This window comes from Apteryx mantelli, chromosome 6 (genome assembly GCF_036417845.1).
Source record: "Apteryx mantelli isolate bAptMan1 chromosome 6, bAptMan1.hap1, whole genome shotgun sequence".
NCBI lineage: Eukaryota > Metazoa > Chordata > Aves > Apterygiformes > Apterygidae > Apteryx > Apteryx mantelli.
The window spans coordinates 19,183,158-19,206,761 of NC_089983.1; the positions used below are offsets into that span (position 1 = coordinate 19,183,158).

The 23,604-nt window shown below is 40.4% G+C and overlaps 1 protein-coding gene across 1 annotated transcript in view; it reads right to left on the reverse strand.

Moving 5' to 3' along the window:
- The window catches only part of NAB1 (NGFI-A binding protein 1), a 57,895-nt gene extending 34,578 nt beyond the window's left edge, over nt 1–23,317 (reverse strand). Inside the window, exons 1-2 of the mRNA XM_013952206.2 lie at nt 23,236–23,317; nt 18,962–19,030 (exon numbers count right to left, since the gene is read on the reverse strand). The gene's annotated coding sequence lies outside the window, so the exon portion shown is untranslated. The remainder of the gene's footprint in view (nt 1–18,961; nt 19,031–23,235) is intronic.
- Nucleotides 23,318–23,604: the final 287 nt, after the last annotated feature.

Consider the following 23,604-nt stretch of genomic DNA (forward strand, 5'->3'; position numbering starts at 1 on the left):
TGGGCCTCTTCTGAACTGAAATGATCCAGAGGTTGTGATACGGGCAAATGAGGCACACGATAAGGCTGCCAGACAGTTCTTCAAACTCCAGAATTTCAGGAGTGCATAAAACTAGCTACATGATCACCTCAATATTTCTGAGGTGTTGCTCTGCAGGGCAGAACTAGCTTATTATTTAATTTTTGGTCTGTAAAAATAGTGAAGCTAGTGGCAGGAGAGGATGGCAGAGGAAAGAGAGAAAATCTGGTTTGAGTGACAGCAAGTGTGGCGCTGCACCTCAGGAGTGGGAGTTTGGCTTAGCATCCAGTCACTTAGATCTCATCAGTAGCCTGAGGTAGTTTTTAGTTTGTAACTTTAATCTTTTAATCTTTCTCTCTCCTCGAGTGTGTGGGTGAGCAGCACACGTTGGTGGGTTAATTCTATAACTTCTTTCACTCACTCGCTGCTCTCTGTGTGTATGTACAGTGGACCCAAATTTAGGACAGTGTGGATTAAAAAAAAAAAAAAAAAAGACAAGACAGCGAGCTGACAATGGGTAGAGTGATCATTCCTGGCAATGGCTTTCAGCATTAGGTAAATGAGAAGACACAACATCCCAAATTTCCCAAAGACAAGGCAAGTCAGGACCAGCAGTATAGGCTTTCATTATGTAAAGGTGATTATATAGGGAAATGAGCACCAGATAATAATTTTAAAAATTCTAACCTGATAATAAAATACATAACTCCAAATGGCTGTGTGTGCTTGCACTTGAGACAAGGCCTATTCCTGCCTATGCAAGGATTTACACAGAAACTCTCCGGTGTCCTCTAAAAACCATTCCCAAGAACAAGAGGCCAACCTCCTTGCCAATGACCCAACGTTAATATTTACTCTGCAGCTTTGGACAAGTCTCCCACCACAAACATTTAAAGCTGGGGGCAAAATCTTGACCTCACAGAGACCAAGCTGTTATTTGCTTGAAGGGGTTAATATTTTGCCACAGTTAAGTAGCCATCTCAATCTACATCAAGGTCCTTTAAAAAAGTAAGCTGTTTTTCAAACACACTGCACACTTTCATCTGCTCTGAGCTCCCAGTGCCTTTATATGCCTACATTTAGGCACATGAACTTAAAATACTTTAGTGCCTCAAGTTATCCATCTGCCAAATATGGCTGAAGAGCATCTATGCCACAGCATTGTGGGAAGCCACATGCTTGTAAGGAGCTCTGAATGCTACAGGTGAAAAACCTACGGAACAGGAAAGTTACGATCACACTCCAGGCCTCTTTTCCAAGCAAGGAGAAGGCTTCAACACTTTCCAGCTTCTCTCTTGGCAGTGATTTACATGTAGGCAGTGGTCAAAATCAGGAAGTGCCTCCTCCAATTTACAGCTGGTGGTACCACCTGTGCCTCTCTAATTCCAGCCAAAACAACCACCTCCTCAAACCCACTTGTAAGGAAGGGCAGAGGATTCAGCAATGACAACGCCGAGAGAATAGCAAGGCTCTGGTTTAAGCACTGACGTTTTCCCTAACCGTATATTCCTGTTCATCAGTAGAATATTCTCTTTCTTGTTGTAAATACAATTGTGCTGTCTCCCCACAGAAGCTGACTCTGCCATACCTGGTGGTGAGTAACTGGTAAGTGATAGGTGAAGGTCAGGCATGGGCCAGTAATAAAAGGTTAAAAAGTTCCAATTTGCTGGGCAGTCGTAGGACCAATGTACATATATGTGTGGCAGCAGGAATGAAAAAAATTAGAGTCATTACTCATCACTTAAATTCTGTCAGGGATTTTCTTTCTGGAAAGAAAACAGCAAGTTAGTAACTGATGGTGAGGCAGAGAGCCATTTAATGTACAACTGAGATGTAACTGCATGTATATGGGTGTATCTCTACAGATGGATCTCTTTATTGGTTATTGCATTATCCTTTTGTCCCCTGACCTGGCTGTCCATCTTCTGAGAACAGGAAGTCTTTCATCCAAGTAACATGTCCAATTTCTAGCACCCTTTTGGTGTTACATAATTGCAAATGGTTCTCTCTAGACACAAAAATCTAGCAAAAAGAGGGTAAAATAGTGGAGATAAGTGGCACATACTTTATCATACATTTCCAGTCAGCATATAAACTTTACAAGGACCATGGGAAACAGTCTGGTTTTCTGCATATGGCAGCCCATATCGCTGCCTTTTTACTGATGCTTTCACTTTTACCCAGATGAGCTGGAATAAGGTAGATTTTTGTAGATTTTTAGATTATAGCATACCCTATACCCACATAGCTGTTATTACGGTCTTAATAACCGACTACCACACCAACTTCCACAAAGGATAGGCCTCACGGTCCTGCACGTTACCAATTGAGATAACAGTTTTCTGTCTACCTTCCATCCCCAGGAGTATTATTGGATATGAAAGTTTATTGATCCTTCCTATTATGTAGGTACGCTGAGTGTCATTAAGTGGCTGTTATAGTCCTCCGTAGACTTTTACCTTGTAGCAGTTGAAGGAATCTCTCTATTTGCAGAGTTTCTCAAGAACCAATGCCAGATTAGTATTTACTGTTTTAATCTACTTCAGACCATGAATGAAGCTCTTTTACTTTGGGAACTGGAAACTTGAGCTGATTTAAAATTACATAAATTTATACAAATTATATCTGTGTTCAGCTGAAACTAATATCAGAAAGGGTAGTCCTTCCCATCCATGTAACCAACAACAGAGCTTTCCTGATTTCCCAAGTGAGCCAATTTGGACAAAAAAGAAGAGAGGCCACCATTTTATGAGTTGGCATTCACTCTGGATGACTTTTTTCTTTCAGATATATGTCTCTTCTGGGGCACATACTGTGGTCCTGTTCTGATCCTACCAACAAAACTTCTGTTGACTTTTCTGGAGCAGGCAGGGCCTAGAGGCTCTGATTTTCAGATTTACTACATGCCTGCATTTCTGGTTAATCTGGAGCTGTGGGTGCTAAAACCTCAAGAGAGTCACTTACCCTCATTGCAAATATCATTTCAGCCTTTCTAATGCCACTGGAAAAATAATAACCTTTTGAGAAACCTGAAGTGCATTCTACAGGCTATATGCAGAAACAAGAACAACAGATCAGAATGAAAACCAACAGTTTCTGGTATCAGATAAAACACTTGCTTTCATCAGCTTTTTCCCCTTCTCTCTGCATTTTATTTCATTTCACCCACTTTCCATAGCCTCACAAAGTTATTTTTGAATGACCTGTTTGCCATCAATTTCCTGAATAGGCCCAAGCATTCACTCATCTTTGAGAAAGTACATTCTTGTTGCCTGATCCTGTAATTATTTGTGTATGAATTTAGAGTGGACAGGTTCTCATCTTCCATTTAGTTTTTTAATAGATAATAAAAGAAGAAACAGTTCAGCCTTACAATTCTGTAAAGATTTGATCTTTAGCTTTCTCAGTCCAGTGCTGTAGTGACAAACAAGCATATGAACAATCTACTGCACAACAACCAAGAAACACACACATTTTGCATTGCAGAGAACTCTTCATACAGCAGAAAATCTGTCAAAAGTTACAAAGCTCTCATCTTACTGTCTTTTAAGGCACTTTTGCCATGATGCCTACAAGTCACTCTCCTTCGCAGAGTAGGATTTTATCATTGTTTTTCTGCTACACTCTGTAAATGTATCTATTCTTCAAACTACTTCCCACCTTCTTTGCTATATCCACATAGCATATTCTTATCTCCTAAAACAGGGGTTGTCTTGTCAACTGACTGTACAGCATTGAGCCCAATGGGGTTCTGATCTTTGACTGGGATTTCCTGGTGCTACTGTGACACAAATAAACAGTCACTTTTCTTCCTCTAATCCACAAAGACTGCCACGTTTTCCTGCCACCTCATGTCCTTGCATCAAAATGAAACCCTCTGAGACAACTGGAATTATACACCACAGCGTCAACAGCTCTGACAGCTTTGACCAGTCTCATGGCTACTTCTTCCTTCACTTATGAGCTCCACTACTTCCTTTTTCTAGCTGTTTCCTTGAGTTAGGACAGCAAAATTTGTCTTCTCCTGCCTTTGACCCAGGTGGTGAGGCCTCAGAGAAAACGAGTGACAGATGAATGAGCTAGAATAAAAAATACCCTTGTGATCGCCGCATAACTGTCAGAAAGGAACTGGTGGGTGACACAGACATGTGAGATACAGGGTTTAGCAATCAACAAAAGCAAAGACTGCAGCTTGCTTTCCTCTGTTTAACATCAGCGTGAGAGCTCACAAACAGGTATGGAACATAAATAAAACACATGTTCAACCTTTTCAAAGGTTGAGGTTCTTTTTGCTAAGAAATAGAGCAGAAAACACATGGTCACAATTGAGTAATATCCAGATAGCTGCAAGGTTCACTTCATTACTAGCTGTACAAGCCCTTTTGTTTTCAAAATTATTTGCCAGCTTTTCAAAGACAGAAAAGTATATGATCTTCTTAAAGTACTGATCCATCTTAAGGTGATGATTACTAGCAGGGCTGAGAGCTTCATCTGTTACCTAACGTATCCTCTAATGAGACCCTGTTTTGAGGTGCTTTGATCTTGCTAAACTTTAATCATTTGGATTAAAATTTTCCAGGCCAGGTATTTACCTCAAGTTGATTTTTTAAAATCAATACATCTTTGTACCTGTTGTCAGAAGTATGAAATTAGCATCGTCACTATACAAGACATTCCAATCCCTCACTAAATTCCCTCTTTGCAGGAGCTGGGTAAGTACATCTGGTTTTATTTCACAAGAAATTGAGAGCTAGAGAAATGTTACATGATCAGTGTTCTTGACAACGGATGAAATTTTTGCAGCTGGATTTGCTCACTCCATAAGCACTTTCTATATTCAGATTTATTTTTAGCATTGGCAAGACCTAGCTCATTAAGTTTGATGAAAGATATTTTACAATAAATTAGTATCTCAGTTCATTACAACGGAAGCTCAACAACTTCTGAAAGCAGGATACATTTAATTTTAAATGGAAGGATGTTGTTAAAGGGTGCCATTGACCTTTCAAATGTGCTACTAAAGCGAAGATCAGATGGCAGATCCTGCACAATGGTGGGGAATAAGGAACAAGCTGTACACCCAAAGGTTGCTGCTAACCTGGTCCTCTTATTTGGCAAAGAGAAGTGGATTAGGCTATAGAACAACCTCTAATAAATGTTAGAATGCAGACTCGTCAGCCTTGTTTGGTGAGCATTACTTTCTCCCCACAATATAACTGAGGAACAGAGTGTTTTGGGTTCCCTGCTGGCCTTCCTATGGTTGCTGGCAATGATCGAGTTCTGAGGGATGTCACTAAAATTACTGCATGCAATTCCTCATTCTAACTTCATGACTTCCTTACTGTGATTTTGGTTTCTTTTCTTTTTTCCATTTTTTTTTTCCTCCAGAAAGAATTGGTTAGAGAGAGGATAAAGTGACTATGGGAAAGAAAAAATGTGTGAAAACGGGAACCTGAAAGAAGTAGCAATAAGAAATAATTAGAATTCTATTTAATAGTGAGAATATTTCAGATCTGTTGAAAACCATAACTATTTCTCTCTATGCAACATGTAAAGTTACTACACTACACTGCTTTCCCTCAGCTAAAAAAAAGTCTTGTAATGCTTAATCCTATAGATTTGAACCATGAAAGCAATGAAAAATAATTGTTTCCCTCAATCTTTTCACAGAATCCTGGCTCAAATGGCACGTATTTTTCCTATTATTTGAATTTGTTTCTGCCAAAGGTAAGTTCTGAGCTCCAATATGTGGTCCAAAAATGGTGACAGGGGAAAGCTGAGACAAAGCGTGATTTTCTCTCTGATTAAATGCTCTTACAGTTTATGCTCACCTGAGACTCCCCAAGCCTAGTGTTTTCTATGGATTTTTTCTTGGCCTTTAGCAATTCCTGGCCAACAAGGAACGCAAGGTTTGGGGAATCTGAGCACAGTGTTTCAAGGAGAAGAAAATAAAAGGGTAAGGATTTCAGCAATCACAGTGGAATAAGAAATAAATATGAAAAAAAAGGTTGAAGTCTAGCCATGAAAGGGCAGTCCAGCACTGACCTATACAACTAAAGGCAGGCCTTATTCTAGTAACAAAATTATCGAGGAAGTATTGGTATTCTACCAATTTGCAATTGCAAAATTCAGAAACTGTTGCAAAGAGTTAGACTGGATAATCTAATCTCTATTATCGCTCATATCTGATCTAGATGAATTTTAGATTCGCTGCTTCCTCCTACATACCTGAAGAGCAAGACTATCTCTTTAATGCTCCTTTGCTTTAGCTAATATCCTATCAGATAATTTCACTTAACATCATATTCTGTTTGCTGCTGGAGCAAAGGTGAAAGTTCATCACCAAGAAATCTAATATCCTTATTTACCCTGAACCTAATACTTACCCTTTCCTAAAAAAAATACCCAACCAAACAAAAAAAAGCACATACAAAGCTCATTGCTATCTAGAAATGCTCAGAGATTGTATTAAAAACACAAAATGCCATAACCTCCTTTTGATTCAAAGAACCTATAAATCAGATTTCAAAGCTGGCCTCTCATTTTCTTGCACAAGTTTTGTACAATCACTATTTAACTGTGCAAGTCAGATAGCTAACCATCTTCTCTTTTTGATCTGTGGCCCAGGACAGGACCATGATTTGCCCCAGTGTAGATCTAAAGGCAATGAAGCTGTCCTAAATTGGTTGCTCCTATTATGACTACACAAGTGCAAAACCCGGTGTTTCCCAAATCCATCACACGATCCATTTGCACATGCTCTGGAGTTGTCTTTCGGGACAACCACCGCTGTAAGCTGTGTGCACAGAGAATTGGTAGATCACCACCCAAAGCAGTAGCACTTGTAGCTCTGAATATATGGATCCAGTGTCACCTCTTACTTGTCTACCCAGATTGCTAGTCCGTGGCTAGGCACAGAACAGGTTCTGTGGGATCACAAATGTGCAATTTTTTAGGGGAAGACTTGGGAGCAGATGAAAGCTTGGGTCTGCCATTCCCCAACATACCTGCCAGAGAAGCTGAGCTGGTACAGGGTGGGGAACTTAACTGTGCTAGATAAAGGAGTAGTACTGAAATCTCCTTTCACCTGGAGCAGTAGAGAAACCAAGAAAAGGAATAGCAACTCTCCAAGGGATACAGCTGCATGCCACTCCTTTCTGAGGGTAAGCTCTGATATGTCAGTCTTACCTGTTGAATGCATGCCCAGGGAATTACAGGCTAGATGAAAACTGAATTTTTTTTGTATTTTACCAACCCATCATGCAGCATTCTTTATCTATGATTTAACAGGTCTTTTACCATTCGTAACTTCTGTGATTTCAACCAGAGGGAAAAATGTGATAGGATTTTGAATGACTCATGGGTCTTGTGAAATATTTTAAAATGGCTCATCCTACAGGCTTTTTAACTGGATTAAAGCATAGTAAAAACTTGAATTCTGTAAAATGGCCTGGACACTGATATTTTGTGCTTTTAAAATGTGATTTTGTTCTGAACATACATCAAACTGTTCTGTAAAACTTAGCACATATGTAACTGATTAGGCACATAAAGGTTTCTACATTCTTGGGTACTTTCTTATAAACTTGCGCGAAACTTCAGGCAATATTCTTCATCGAGGTCAAATTTTCAATTAGCAAAGTACATCTGTAGATCTGGATTTACTAAACCAATGACAAATATTACCTGATGCTTGCATACATGGTTACTCTGCTTGCGCTGCACTGCCAACTCTCAGTTTCTGGGGCCAGATTCTCAGCTGGCATGAATCAGCATAGAGCCGCCAGAAGTTTGATTGCCAGAGATCTTCTCCTATATTTATTTTTAGTGAACATATGGATTTTCCCTTTCCTTTTTTTTCTCTGATCTACTTGTGTCCTTTTTCATGCTCCTGTATAGCATTAGCACTTATAGCAAAAGGCCGTGTAACTGCAGTGACTTTCAGAGGGAGAGACAGGCTAAGCACAGCTGCAAGTTCCTTGCATCTGTCAATACACTTTTTTGTACCACAGATGTTTTGCCTCCTGTAACATTGACACTGTACCTATCAAAGGCACCTATCCTGTCTTCTGTTCGCTTCTGATGATGACAAAGGCTAACTACACCCCTACACCCTAGTCTCTGAAGTTCTCTGTGTCCTCTTTGATCTTTCCACCTATCTCTCTCTGGTCACAGGAACATGAATTTAGAGCTCTGTAGTTTTCAAAGGTCTGTACTGTTAACTGCTTTGCCAACTTCAGCCAAAGACTTAGAAGCTTGCTCTTGGATACAGAGGCATTATAAGGAGCTGATAGGCTTGGACTAAACAGACAGCAAGAGATCACAGAAGAATGTCCCTGGAAAATGTTCGTAAGTATAACTTTGAAAAAGAACACCTGCTTTCAAAACACAGGCTAATATGTTACAGGCTCCAAATAATGGCATCTGAAAATCTTGACCCTTCCCATGTTCGGGAGAATTGATATACTGATGCTCTGAGTAATCCCTGTACAAGACTTAGTAATAATAACAATAATAATAATAATAATAATAATGGGTTACAGAACAAATTTTGGTTTCTAAATATCATTCAGCAGGAAAATAGATCACAACTGTCTGTTTTAGAAGCACTGGGAAAACCTGTCATAGTTAAGAATGAAAGTATTAGGCAGATGTGACATTTAATATCTGAACTGTCATCAGACAGGAAATTACATTGTTACCTAAAAAAAAAGAAGTCTGACGATAGGCATTATAGACCAACTTCATCCCTAGTGCAATGCTGTTTGTCTGTGCCTCTGACACCTAACTGTGGTTCCAGCACAAAAGTCCCTTCCACATCAGTTGAACAGCTCCATGTGTTCTTACTCAGCCTTCTCTGCTTCCTTGAGAAGTTAAAATAAGATTTTACTATTTCTTGCTCTTTGTGGTACCACCTGGGCCAATATGGCTCAGAGAATGTGAGCAGGATTCACTTGTGGTTCATGTATAGTCAGCATCATTCATTCACTTTGATAACAGAAATGCTGTTGTTGGTGCTGATCTCAGAAGTCAGCATGGTGTTTTCAGGGGTTTTCTCTATCTCAGAGAGAACTGGCAGGGCTGGCAGCTACTGCTTAATGGGAAAGAGCTGACCTGGGAATCCCTGAGAAACGTAAACATACACACAGAATCCAGCATTTCCCTGAAGCTCATGACACATACTTTCAACTTCAGCTTAGGGATTTTTTTGCCTTGGAATTTCATTTAACATAATTGCTCTGTGTTCATAAATCGCATATTAATGCCTGCACTGGGCTGTGTGAAGCTAATGGAAACCACCTCATCAAGGCCACACTTGCTTCTAGACTCAGCCGCAAAGCACACCACGGTCAGGGCATTGCTGTGTTACCCCAGGAGAAGCCCTGGGAGGTAGCAGTGCTTTATAGACATCCCTGCGGGTCCTGCTTCCTCCACCTGCCTTCTTTTTCTTGCCAATATGCTCCAGCTGCCTTGTTACACATTTGAGCGCAGTCCTCGCTTGCCTCCAACAAGCTTCAGTGGCTTGCACACAGGGCAGAGCCGGAGCTTTGCGCCCTCACGCTGGGCCCTGTTCTCCCTCCTCACCCCATGGCACAGCCCGGAGACCACCTGCAGGACCACACAGTTATCTCTTGCAGTCTGAAGCAACTGCGCCAGCCCAGGGCTGGATTCAGCCACATATTAATGTCACTTTGGTTGACCTCAGCAGTTAGACAAAATTTTAGGTGGCTTCTTTTGGTAAGCAATCGCCAGGTGTTTCACAGAGGCAGTCCTGCCCATGTACTACACTGAATCAGGAATAGAACAACAATTGACAGTTTCTTTTTTTCATTCCCACCTGTTTCCTATAAAGCTCCCTAGCCTCTTTCTCAGGGTTATGCCAGAAAGCCTTCCCAAGCTAGCCTGTTTTTTCTGCTGCCCTCTCTCTCAGAGTCTGCACCCACCTTTCCACACAGCTGCAATTCAAATCGTTCCTCTGCCCTGGAGCTCCTTCCTGGGGCCCAGGGAAAGCCCCAGGGTCCCATTGCCCAAGTCCCCCTCCAGCCTTGTGGTGGCCTCTGCTGCGGCAGCAGCCCCCATTGTTTCAGTGATCGGTTCCATCAAAGAGCTCAGTTGCTTTCTGCAGAGCACAAAAAGCCGTTGTTACACCCACACACTTTACTCACTCTCCAGCATAATATTATTAAGGAGCCACACTCTTCTGAAGAGGTCAAAGGCACTTCTCCGTCCTGAGTACAGCTGCATCAAACACGCGAGAAGTTTCCAGACCAAATTATATGGTATGACAAACCAAATGAAAACTAAGAAACTTTCCAAACCAAAAGAAAGTTATTTCATTTTTCAAACTCTTATCTCTGAAACGTCTCACTGCTTTTGCCTCAAACTTCCAACAGTGAAAAAGCTGCAGACAGCTGTAGAACGAGTGTAGAAAACTGCAAATAGACAGACTTAGTTCTGGCAGTTAGATGGAGCAGGAAGGAGAGGTTAATGGGGGAGAAAGCCTCACATTTCACTAGACAGTGACAAACACTTCTCCATAATAAGACAACAGGATTTGACAGGATTTTTTGTGTTTTAAGCTTAGCATGCCTTTCTTGATAGAAAGTAAGATCCCTTTCTCCTTCTGACATGGTATATCACGCCTTCAATAAAATCCTTTTGAAGATCAATATGCACACACAATATAATCTGACGTTATTCCAGTGCTACAGGGAACATCTTGAACATAATTGCACCACATGGAAGTTGACTTGCTATGAGAAAAACACACAAAAAAGCTTTCACAACAAATCTGTAAACACATTTATGCTCCCAATAGCCATGATAAATCCAGTTAAACAGCCAGGATTTGTGCTACAAACTGTCACTAAAGGAGTTAATACAGTTTCTGTCATATGGAATACACTAGCTTAAATAAAGAAATCACATTTCCTAGTAGACAAAGGTCCATAATTATTCTGTAGCCAAGACTTGCTTGAGAGAGCTGACAGCTGAACCAAGGTTTATTAGATGCAGCTCACTCATATACCATCCATGGTGGCACCCCGTTGCCTCATCCTCACTCTCCCTAGTCCTGACATTGCCACCACTCCCTTTCTGCCTTTCCTCCGCCCCCAGGAGTGCTGTGGAGCTGCAGGTGCTGCCTCCACTGCTGGCTCTGATGCCTCTTCTAGAAGTGCTGATGAGAGCAGACAGCGTTCAGGTAATCCTGGACCCTGCTCCCCAGTATGACCAGTCCAGGAGATTCCTGAACCCACTCAGATTCAGCAGAGTTTATTTTCTTCAGATCCTCTCCACAGTATGCAAGGCTCATGTCTCATCAGCTGGACCAGCCTCACCAGTTGGGAACCACTATTATAAAAAATATCTGCAACACACATAATATATTGGAATGGCTGAAAATTAAATTCAAAGTTATTCTTTGGACAAGAAGATAAAAAAGCCAGTAAGACCAGAGTGTTTCCTAACACAAACTCTGATCTTAGTCTTATTTTGAAGGACATGCAGAATGAGGTTTGTTTTGCTTTGTTACGAGCATCACTACTTTAGGTATGAGACTGACACTGCAACAGTAACAAATAGTACCAAAAGTCAAATAGAGTCCTGCAGATGCACATGCCATGCCACACACAACACCATTAAGTTCATTTTTGAGATGTGACACTACAGAAAACCAGTTGTGAAAGCATAAGTCTTAAATATGAAATAACTTATTTCCCAAGGTGCTTGACTTCCCTGCAGTTTACAGGATGTTAAAAATTGTAATTAGCAATAATAACCACATTCATAAAGCCAATATAAGCAGAAGACCTGGTTCTAGTCTGATGTTCTGCTACTAATGCACTGAAAATACAGAGCTCCCACAGTAAAGAAATTACTTCAGCCTAGAACTGAAAATTTCCTTTTTCTGCAAAAGACATGTACAGAACAAGCAATCTATACCACTGCTCTGCATCTGGGTTTTTGAATAGGCTCTGCATAAAAATCAAAATCACCAAAACAATTAAAATCATCAGTATTTATCATGAGAGAGAAGAAATTCTATTTATGAGTGCTTAAAACAGATCAAAAAAAGGAGCAATGGCTGGTGTAGATACCTGCTGAAAAGAAGTCCTTTGGATCAGTCTGCAAACTGCCAGTGGACAGCAGCACAACAGTGGAAACCCCGAACAGTGGGTGGTGTCCCGGCACTCAGTTCCACTCCTCAGCATCCTTATTACGTTAGCCATTTAGGTAAGACTTTGAAGTTTAATGGTTAATTATCCTCCAAACAGTAATCACACACAGAGTGCAATGAGTCCAGGTGTGTTGCATCCTTCTGCTGAAAGAGGCAGAGGAACACTCTAGACGTTACTCCAGTCTCCCAGTTGCTATTTTTCCCAGACTGCAGAAACTCTGGAACACTGCATCCTAAACAAATATAATAGCTATTGTCTCTCTCCCAAGGACAGCAGGTAACAAAAGATCTCTATAGGAAACACCTGAGAACTATGAGTATGATAGTGTCAACAGCCCTTACCTTGCTTTCCCACTGCAGAAGACAGCCAGCCACTGTGTACCACAACAAATTCTAGCATTTTTGATTCAACTTGTTTCCTTTTTTTCCCCTCTAAATGAAGCACCTGAAGCATGTAGTTTCCTGTAGACAGAGTCCCCACAGGAGCACTGGGCTATATTTTTTCTCCAGATTAAAAAAAAAAAAAAAATCTCTATTTATGCTTCTGTAGCTAGTTTTTGTGCGTGTGCTTGTGAACCTCCTCTCAATATTCTGATTTTCACTGTTCTTCTTTGTACGTTTCATGCCTCCATTTTCCATAGACATAGGAAATGTCTCTGTCAAGGCTGGGATGCTACGACCAGTAGTGAAAGAAGCTAATATAACACCCTGCTTCAGTGGACAGCCAGTGAGCAATGCAGGCATACCTCATTTTATTGTGCTTCGCTTTATTGCACTTCACAGATATTGCGTTTTTTACAAATTGAAGGTCTGTGGCAACCCTGAGTTGAGCAAATCTATCGGCACCATTTTTCCAACAGCATGTGCTCACTTCCTGTCTCTGGGTCACATTTTGGTAATTCTTGCAATATTTCAAACTTTTTCATTGTTATTGTATCTGTTATAGTGACCTGTGGTCAGTGATCTTTGATGTTACTATTGCAATTGTTTTGGGGCACCACGAACTGTGCCCATATAAGACGGCAAACTTAATCGATAAATGTTGTGTGTGTTCTGACTGCTCCAGCGACCAGCCGTTCCCCTGTCTCTCTCCCTCTCCCTGGGCCTCCCTGTTCCCTGAGACACAACAGTACTGAAACTAGGGCAACTAATAACCCTACAATGGCCTCCAAGTGTTCCAGTGAAAGGAAGAGTTGCACGTCTCTCACTTGAAATCAAAACCTAGAAACGATGAAGCTTAGCGAGGAAGGCATGTCGAAAGCCGAGAGAGGCTGAAAGCTTGGCCTCTCGCACCAAACAGGTAGCCAAGTTGTGAATGCAAAGGACGAGTTCTTGAAGGAAAGTCAAAGTGCTACTCCCATGAACACACAAATGATAAGAAAACAAAACAGCCTTTTTGCTGATATGGAGAAAGTTTTGGTGGTCCGGATAGAAGATCAAACCAGCCACAACATTCCCTTAAGCCAAAGCCTAATGCATAGCAAGGCCCAAACTCTCTTCAATTCTGTGAAGGCTGAGAGAGGTGAGGAAGCTGCAGAAGAAAAGTTTGAAGCTAGCAGAGGTTGGTTCATGAGGTTTAAGGAAAGAAGCCATCTCCATACCGTAAAAGTGCAAGGTGAAGCAGCAAGTGCTGATGTAGAAGCTGCAGCAAGTTATCCAGAAGACCTAGCTAAGATAATTGAGGAAGGTGGCTACACTAAACAACAAATTTTCAATGTAGACAAAACAGCCTTCTATTGGAAGAAGATGCCACCTAGGGCTTTCATAGCTAGAGAGGAGAAGTCAATGACTGGCTTCAAAGCTTCAAAGGACAGGCTTGTTCAGGGCTAATGCAGCTGGTGACTTTAAGCTGAAGCTGATGCTCATTTACCACTCCGAAAATCCTAGGGCCCTTAAGAATTATGCTAGATCTACTCTACCTGTGCTCTATAAATGGAACAACAAAGCCTGGATGACAGCACATCTGTTTACAACATGGTTTACTGAATATTTTAAGTCCACTGTTGAGACCTACTGCTCAGAAAAAGATTCCTTTCAAAATATTACTGCTCATTGACAATGCACCTGGTCACCCAAGAGCTCTGATGGAGATGTACAACGAGATTAATGTTGTTTTCATGCCTGCTAACACAACATCCATTCTGCAGCCCATGGATCAAGGAGTAATTTTGACTTTCAAGTCTTATTAAGAAGTACATTTCGTAAGGCTATAGCTGCCATAGATAGGGATTCCTCTGATGGATCTGGGCAAAGTAAATTGAAAACCTTCAGGAAAGAATTCACCATTCTAGATGCCATTAAGAACATTCGTGACTCATGGGAGGAGGTCAAAACATCAACATTAACAGGAGTTTGGAAGAAGTTGATTCCAACCTTCATGAATGACTTTGAGGGGTTCAAGACTTTGGTGGAGGAAGTAACTGCAGATGTGGTGGAAATAGCAAGAGAACTAGAATTAGAAGTGGAGCCTGAGGATGTGACTGAATTGTTGCAATCTCATGATAAAACTTTAACGGATGAGGAGTTGCTTCTTATGGATGAGCAAAGAAAGTGGTTTCTTGAGATGGAATCTACTCCTGGTGAAGATGCTGTGAACATTGTTGAAATGACAACAAAGGATTTAGAATATGACATAAACTTAGTTGATAAAGCAGCGGCAGGGTTTGAGAGGATTGACTCCAATTTTGAAAGAAGTTTATTGTGGGTAAAATGCTATCAAACAGCATCGCGCTCTACAGAGAAATCGTTTGTGAAAGGAAGAGTCAGTCGATGCGACAAACTTCCTTGCTGTCTTATTTTAAGAAATTGCCACAGCCACCCCACCCTTCGGCAACCACCACCCTGATCAGTCAGCAGCCATCAACATTGAGGCAAGACCCTCCATCAGCAAAAAGATTATGACTCGCTGAAGGCTCAGATGATGGTTAGCATTTTTTAGCAATAAAGTATTTTTTAATTGAGGTATGTACATTGTTTTTTTAGACATAATGCTATTGCACACTTAAAAGACTACAGGATAGTGTAAACATAATTTTTACATGCACTGGGAAACCAAAAAATATTGCGATATTTGCTTTATTGTGGTGGTCTGGAACCAAACCCACAATATCTCCAAGGTATGCCTGTACTAAGAATGGAAAACACTTAAAGGGAAATATATGCCTACATAACATACATGCCTACGTAACAATAGCTAGTGATTTTGAGTGTTTCAAGTTTTGGTCATCTAAAGATTCTTTAAAAGCGTCTCATTTTCAAAAAGAGCTGTAAATGCCTTTCTCCAGAACTGATATGCTTCTAAAGCTGTCCCACAGCCATGCAAGATCACTGACCAGTTTAGAAAACACAGGCATTTGGGACTGGAAGATGCTGCTCCTAACTGACAGCAGGTGCATGGAAAGAGCAGAAGCGGAAGTCATGCCGTAGGCAGCAGCTCACCTGCTTAGAAGCGCTGTCCTGTGCACTGGGACTGTTTCTGAGCCCATTCTGACCTCATGCCAGATGACTTTTTTTTTCACCTGTGAGAACAACCACAGGTGCTTTTATTCCTGTCCTTTCTGTGTCCATATACTGGAAAAGCTGGCATCTTCTCTCCCTACAGAAAAGGTATAAAGACATATAGGAACAAATTACAAAAAAAAAAAATAGACAAGCCTTAGTTCAGTGATTCTAGCCTGCTGAGTTTCTTTGGGCATCTAAGCTGCTTAAGCCACACCTGTCTGGCTCACACATTGTTCAAATGTTTGCAGAGCTTCTGGACACCTTGAGCAACAGCGATTAGGCTCAAACACTTTATGAGTTTTTCCAGGTGTGTCTAAGTTGTTTCTGACCTCCTTAAATTGAAGTTTGTTTGGCTTATGGAGCTGGCAAGATCCTCTGGTGTTTGGTACTTCTAACTTCTTTTGAAGTAGGAATGGTATTTGTGAGCTTACCGGTTTTGTGGTGTCTCTCCACACTGAAGAAGCTTGCTCAGAGCTAATAACTGCCGAAGGCCCAAATCAGCTGGCAAATAATACCTGCCTATGGCAGCTTTCCTTTGGAAAAACAGTTCTGGGCATTCAAACTTGAGGTTTAAAGAAACTGAACAAAAGCTGATGTTTCTAGACCATGTTGCTTTTAAGATTAAAAGCTTAAAAAGTTTTTTTCAAGAGCAAACCACTGTCCAAGCCAGAAGCTCATTGTCCTGTTAATGTGAAACCTTCCAACGGCAAAATGAACACACAGACATATAAAAATCTCTTTTCACTTTAATACCAATATGATACAAATGAAAAGGCTAGGAGAGGAGCACATTGCAAGTAAAAAAAGCAGGCATTTCATGAAAACAGAATTTCAGCCTTCAATCTGGAGTCACTCTTGTGCCTCCATTTTTCACACGTTTTATGCACTAAACTTGTACACAGTTTAGCAGGCCTAATCCTGAGGTGGAACTGCCCAGGAGTCAGTGCCTCAGATAAGGGTGGCTCCTGGTACTGATGCCATTGCCTTGAGTAGATTTATAACCAGACTGAACTTGGCTCCACATGTCGAAAGTATGATAAAAGGCTGGTCATAAGTAAATGGTAAGGACCACAGGGACCAACCCAACTTCTACCCTAACTTTTAGAACATGGTCTCTAGCCATAGACTACTGTGATAAAGGATGCAGTACTGTAAAACAGGATGTTTCCATGTGCAGCATACAGCATACCCTCTTCCAGTCTCAACTAGACAAGAAGAAATTACATCTCTTACTAACCACTTGTCTTACTAGCTGCAGGGACAGAGCTCTCCTGTTCTTTTACGCACCAGAAATGTATGCTATCGTCAGAACAAGCAGGATTTTCACAAGGGCTTGGCAATAGTTTCAGCTTTAGAGGAATCCCACTGACATCAGCAGAAACAGAATAGCACAGTACAGAGAGCAAGGTGTAATATTTTAAAGACCTAGGACAAGTATCACTGCAAGGGCATTTGGCAAGTACCATTGTTGCATTTGGCATTGGATCAAAAAACTAAAACCTGCAAGTGCTTTGAAGAGAACTCCACTCTCCCCTCCTTGCCAACAGATTTTTTAAATTATTCTCTCTTACCTTGTCAGGATAGATGCCAGATTGAAAAGACCCACTTTACTAGGAGGATAGAGTGGGGAAAGTGTTACTTTATCCTTGTTCTGTTCTTCTAACTCTTTCTTTAAGCTTCTGTGGCCACTGCCAGAGACAGGAGTCCAGGCTTGTTCAGCCCTTCATCTGACTCAGTATCACAGGTCTTATGTTCACTTTTTGCCTGGCATGAAACAACCACTTGCACTCTGCTGCACTCACTGCCACTAAAATCCTCAGTTGTCAATGAGAGCTAATATTAATACTGGGAAAGGTTGAAATGACTGCATCAAAGAATGATTTGTAAAGATCTATTTGAGGTACCTCCTGCATTCCACAAGTGTCTGCAAGAATGTAGTAGGGACAAAATGACTGTACATCCTGACTCTCCCTACATAGATATTTAAATAAGTATTACGATTTGCTTATCAGTATTTTACAAAGATAGCCCTTTAAGCAAATTGCCTTATTTTAGGGAAAGGCACTGGAAAGCTGCCTATTTATTGTGTAAATCCATCAATCAAGCATCAAAGCCCTTCACATATCTCTACCTAATTCATTCAATAGCATTTATTTCTCAGTCTCTCCCATGTGTACATTCAGATATGGAAAAAGGCAGTAGACAAATCTTCTGAGTTAGTGAGGAAAAAAAAAAGTCATTAGACAGAGACACATTTATACCAAGATAAATCTCTGCTATCATAAAACGTTAGATGTTTTATTTTAAAATATCTCACAGAAATAAACACTTCCTCTCACAGAGTTCCTCAATTGTTAAGGCAATCTAAGAAGGCTAAGAAGTTTTATAATGAAGGAGAACCGTGTGTCAAAGCAGAAATGGGATAAATTTTAAAACGGAATGTTGAGAGTGGAGGGGATTAAGACCAAACCGGCATGTTTTACTGATAATGGGAATTACAAGAGACTGATTTTTATGTGTCTGTTGGGGTGAGTGAGTACAGAGGTGCACGGATGAGCAATAGCAGGCTGCATGCATTGTTAAGAAAAACACTAAACCACCCAAAACGAACAGGCTCTGAAAGAGCAAGGAAAGTTTTACATAGTTTGAAAATGCTAGATTATGGGTGTGTTGACAACAGAAAGCCTGAGCTGAACTAGTCAGAGCATGCACGTAAAAGAAAATAGGAAGCAGCAAGACACCAAAAACTTCATGGGTCAAAAGGCAGAAGAAAGTCACAGGCTGCTTGTGTATTCCTGAAAGACTTTTAGGATGGTTTGTCCTTCCTGGACCTTCTCAATATTAGGATGGCTTAGGTTGCCCTGTCTTTCTCATTATTTTCCTGGTTAAAATCAATGGCAATGGTTTCAAACACAAAAAAGGCCGTCTCTGCCAAGAAGTCAGTACTCTCTTCAGTGCTGATACAATGTCTGCTCCAGTGCTTGGTTATGACATGCCGGGTTAGAGAAGCAGTTCTTGTGAATCCTTCTGTCCTCAATACCTTTGTTAACACCAGTTACTAGCCCTTTTTCAAGTTTCTGGGGGACATTTTTTTACAGTGAAGCCTCACAGGAAAGATTTCATAAAACAATTGGCCATTAACCAGTTACTGTACTCATACTCAGAGCATTAATGCAAAGAACAAGATCCTGAGCCAGTATCACTCTGTTACTGGCTTCTGGACTTTCAGTCACAGTTCGGAAAAGGCGCCTACCAAGTACACACCTGGTTTATCAGAAGTCCTTGGTTTTCCTCAAGGGGTATAATGACAGGCCAGCCACTGTAATGGTGTTACTGCAAAAGTGTGATTACAAAGTAATAGGAAGACATTATCAGAACCTTCTTAGTACAAATAACCTCCTTTGATCTAAGAGAGCTTGACAAGCTCCTTTGACAATACACACACTAATCATTATGGTGGCTGAGCACATCAGGGCTAACATTTAATTCCAGGAAACAAAGAACTGCTGGAATGAGTATAATTTTTTTCACACTTGTTTAATACTGTTAACAAATCATTTTTCCAAGAGTGCTTTGTCAAGTCCCAGAATAATTATTAGAGGTTCCTGTATAGACGTAACATTTAATACGAATGTAAATCTTAAAGTGCAAGACAGACAACACATACGTAACCATAAATAAGACATTGTTCTCATAGCTTCTTTACAAAACCGTACCATGTGATGTGAATTCTAATAACAGACACAGTGGGTTGACTTTATCTATTACTTCTCTTTCCTTTTCAAGCTCTGTTAAGATTTTTTTCTCTTTATAATCAAATAAAGTGATTTCGAATGATGTTTAAAGTTCATTACACTGGGTAAGTCCTCTATTTCCCCACAGGACAGACACAGCAAAAAAAAACCCTGGTCCTACAAGATTAGGACTTGCCTGCCTTTCTCTAACTGGTGAGGACTGTTCAGCTGCCAATGAAGTCTTAGATACATTTCTGAGACTATCAGTTAGGATGCCAACAGTAGCGGTAGGACTTGGCTTCTGTGATTTATTAACTAAAGACTAGGCTAGGATCACCAAACTGTTTACCACAGACCATCCCAAATCAAAAGAAAGTAATAGTATTTGACAGCTGTTGAGCTGACCTGCATATAAACCAGTGGTCTAAGAGCCAAAAGTGCTAATTTCTGAGACATTGTGTAAAACCACATGCCAGTTTCTGGCATTTCCATCCACTAGTCTAATTTGTCCTTTGTGCATCTTTTCAGGGGGAATGCCTTTCCCCCGCCATCCTGGCATAAACACAGGCTCACTCACCTCAGTGCTACCACCTGCCTGTCCTATATCATGCAAAATCTTTAATAGGATTTTAGAGGGGAGACTAGAAAGGATAAGGGCAGAACGTATGGGTTATGGATAGGATGTGTCCCGTTCTAGACTTACAGAGCCTAGACAGAAAAGATACTTTAGTTTACAGCATAAAATCCTTTCTGCAGAGTTTTCCATCTCCTCAGGCCCCACATACATTTTGTGACGAGAGGGAGTCCTGAACACCAGGATGGCAAAAGGTGTCCCACTACCAGAAACCCAAGACGTTGATTTGGTAGCGGAAGCCATGAAAGAACTCAAGCTCCAACTGATCCTTATGGTTAGGATCTCAGTTTTTCCACAGTTAAGGCAGGGGAGAATTTTACTGTCCATTTAGGCAAAATAGGAAATTCTTATAGAGAATGTAAGGAGATCCAATCCCTTTTGTCTAACAGTGGCAGGCCCAAAGTGCAATATTTAACACTGGGCAAAACACTGGCCCATCAGATTCTAAGATTTTATTAGCAATCAAATAATTACCTGTACATATATGCTTTCTTCTATGCTTTGTACTAGATATCATCAAAGAGTACATGCCACTTTCAAACTGTTAGTTCCACTAATCTCTGCTTTGGAACCTCCTCACAATTTTGGGAACTATCTCCATCCCAGAATAAATCCATACAAGGTATCAGTACCTGCACACCATTGCTGGACAACCTCACAGCTGCTTTAGGACCAAACAATCACTGTCAATCTGTTATCCCCACCTCCTTCCAGCTGTGCAGTACATATAAGGAATGAAAGAGGCTACAGTTCTGATAACTGCTTCATTACCCCCCTGCAGGATCACAGACTCTAGTCAGTACAGCTATATCATGTTCCCTGCTTTTGATTTATATCTGAAGTTATACTCTAAAATGGCAAAATATTTGGAAAACTGATGTGTTTAGAAGTTTAAAGGTTTAACTTTTCTGGTTTGCTGGCACTGTTTCTGAGTTCAAGTGTAGCCTGCTCACAAGCTCCCTCCAAGGAGCCCAGGTTTCCTGGTTGTCTCTGCTCTGCATTGTGAGCAAACCTCAACGGCTTAGAAACAGACCTACTTGTTTGGGGAACTCTGTCACTGGCATATGTATGCTCAGCCCTGGCACTGCATTCTTCTGTGGCTTGGTACACATCCTGCTGCTCACCTGAAGCTGAGGTCTTCCAAAGTATTTGATTTCCCTGTGCTCAGCAGTTTACATGTCTGTGCAGGGGGCGGGCAGGATGGAGTGCTCTTTGGTTTCAGTTTTAGTGCAGGAACTGATTTTTTTTTCCCTAGGTCCTGAGCCAACTTCATATTTAACTTTGTGTAAAGAGCATCCAGGGCCTCAGATAAAGTGGATGGGAAGGGCATTTTGCAAGTTAATAAGCTTAGGGTACAGGGACATCTCCTATTGTTATAAACAGTACCAGGCATCTTATTTAAATTACATTTTAAAAGAGACTCAGATTTCACCCTCAAAAGTTTTAGTTTAAAATGGCTTTGTTTTCCTATAGCTGTTTGATTCATTAACTGACTGATGCAGTCCTAACATTTTCTCCTTGTATGATACAAGTCTCTGCTTCTAGAGGAGACTGGCAGGAAAGCTATTTTTGTGGGGCAGTAAATGACTTTCTGGAATATGATATCAGATGGAACTGAAGCTGCTTTGAGGGCTCTCATGTGAAGTAACTGACAAACTGCCATGCCTGCCATTTCCGTAGGCTATATCAATGTTCCTTTAGATAAAGAACAGGATCTCTTATCTTTTTATCAGGGAATTAAGAGGCTGTGGAAAAAATGAAGACTAACATACTAATCAGAGCAAATTTGACATGATAAATAATAAGAGTTCCTGTTTAAAAAAAAAAAGCCTCTCTATTGCAAATTCAAAGCAAAGGAGGAATCCAGTAAGATTTGTATCACTGCTTCCTTACTACATAAATAGCTACATTTGGCACACTAAAAATAAACCAGATAAATATTTAAGGCCCACTGGTACTTAACAGAAGCCTGGACCTGAATTTGCTTACTATTGTGTAAATAAGGAATATCAATATCACTGAAATCAATGAATTTACACCAGAATACTTAGCCGAAATCAGAGCGAGGGACTGTGGTTCCAGCAAATGCATACACATCCTTCTCTGAACATTTTAACATCAGCAGACTGAACCTTCCTTCCATCTGACCTAAAGTTCCTTTTGATACCAATAGGAAAATGAGTGTCCAATTAATCTAGGGTTAAATGCTGCGGAAGAGGGAAAGCTGCGTAATCAGAAACTATAGAAAAAGGAAAAAGCTGTGTTACTCATACCAGTTTATTTAAAAACATTTAGACTGCCTCTCTCTCAGACACTCCTGACCCCCCACCTGTGATATAACAGGAAAGCATGTGTTATGACACATTGATTTTTCAAAAACATGGATAGCTAGGACATAAGAATCTTGCATTAAATTTTAGATTGAATCTTAGATTAAATATGCAAATGTTTAAGAAAAAAAAAGCATGATAAAAAAGGCTGTTTTGCCTAATCAGTATAATATGACACATAAGTAACCTTTCAAAAATCATTTCCATTGTTCGTTTTTCAAGCTTAGCCTGAACAAGGACTGCAAAAGATATCTAGACTACCTACAGCAGTTTAGGAGAAATAAATATTCCTAGTAGAGCAGTATCTAGCTCAGTATCTATACATGTCATGTAAAATACAGAGATCAACATAAAACTACTGTAACAATAAGTACCTATACTTATTTTTTTTGTAGATCATTTTTCTCCCCAAAAAATAACTCTGTATTTTGCCTGTGAAATACTTCAGACTAATGCACTCCTGCAAAAACAGTTGGAGATGAACAAAATAGTCTGAAATGGCTCTTCTGTCTAATTTTAACTCTAAGAGACCATTTACATCAAATAAAAAGACAACACAATGTACCTGGTAATAAATCGCATTATTTGCAAGGGCACTTATGGAACATGAATTATTTGTATTATTGGAATAAACATTCAACAGAATCCACCAAAACATGTGAAACCATTTAAAGGGAAATACAGTAGCTCTTTATCCTAAATAAACTAAGGCAAAAAAAAAATGTTCTTAAGCAGATATAGATATTGTGTTATTCTGATTACATGGGGAAAGCTAAAGGCAGAGAGGCTGCCTGTTTTGCTATTTTTTCTTTCTTTTCCAGGAAACTAAATATTAAGTACCTGGATTACAAATCTCCTCCAACAGTTGATCCCACTTCCTTTGACGTTCACCTCCTACGAATGACACAATCCAACGCCCACATGCCAACTCTAAGAAAGAAAGAACTGCCGTAGCTTTAACAAACCTGCATCCACTTGGTTCTGGCCAAAGAAAGATAAAACACCCTGTAACTCTGCAAACAAATTATACCATTTGCTGACGTAAGAAGGGGGAGGGGAGAGCAAAGAAAAAGGAAAAAAATCAGAGGAAGCATCGTTAGTCACCAGGAGCATGTGTTGTGATTTTAATGGTATGCCTGGAAATCAAAATCCTCTACTAGCATTAGTCAGAAAGTAAACAATAGGCCGCAATAGGGTAATGGGAATCAC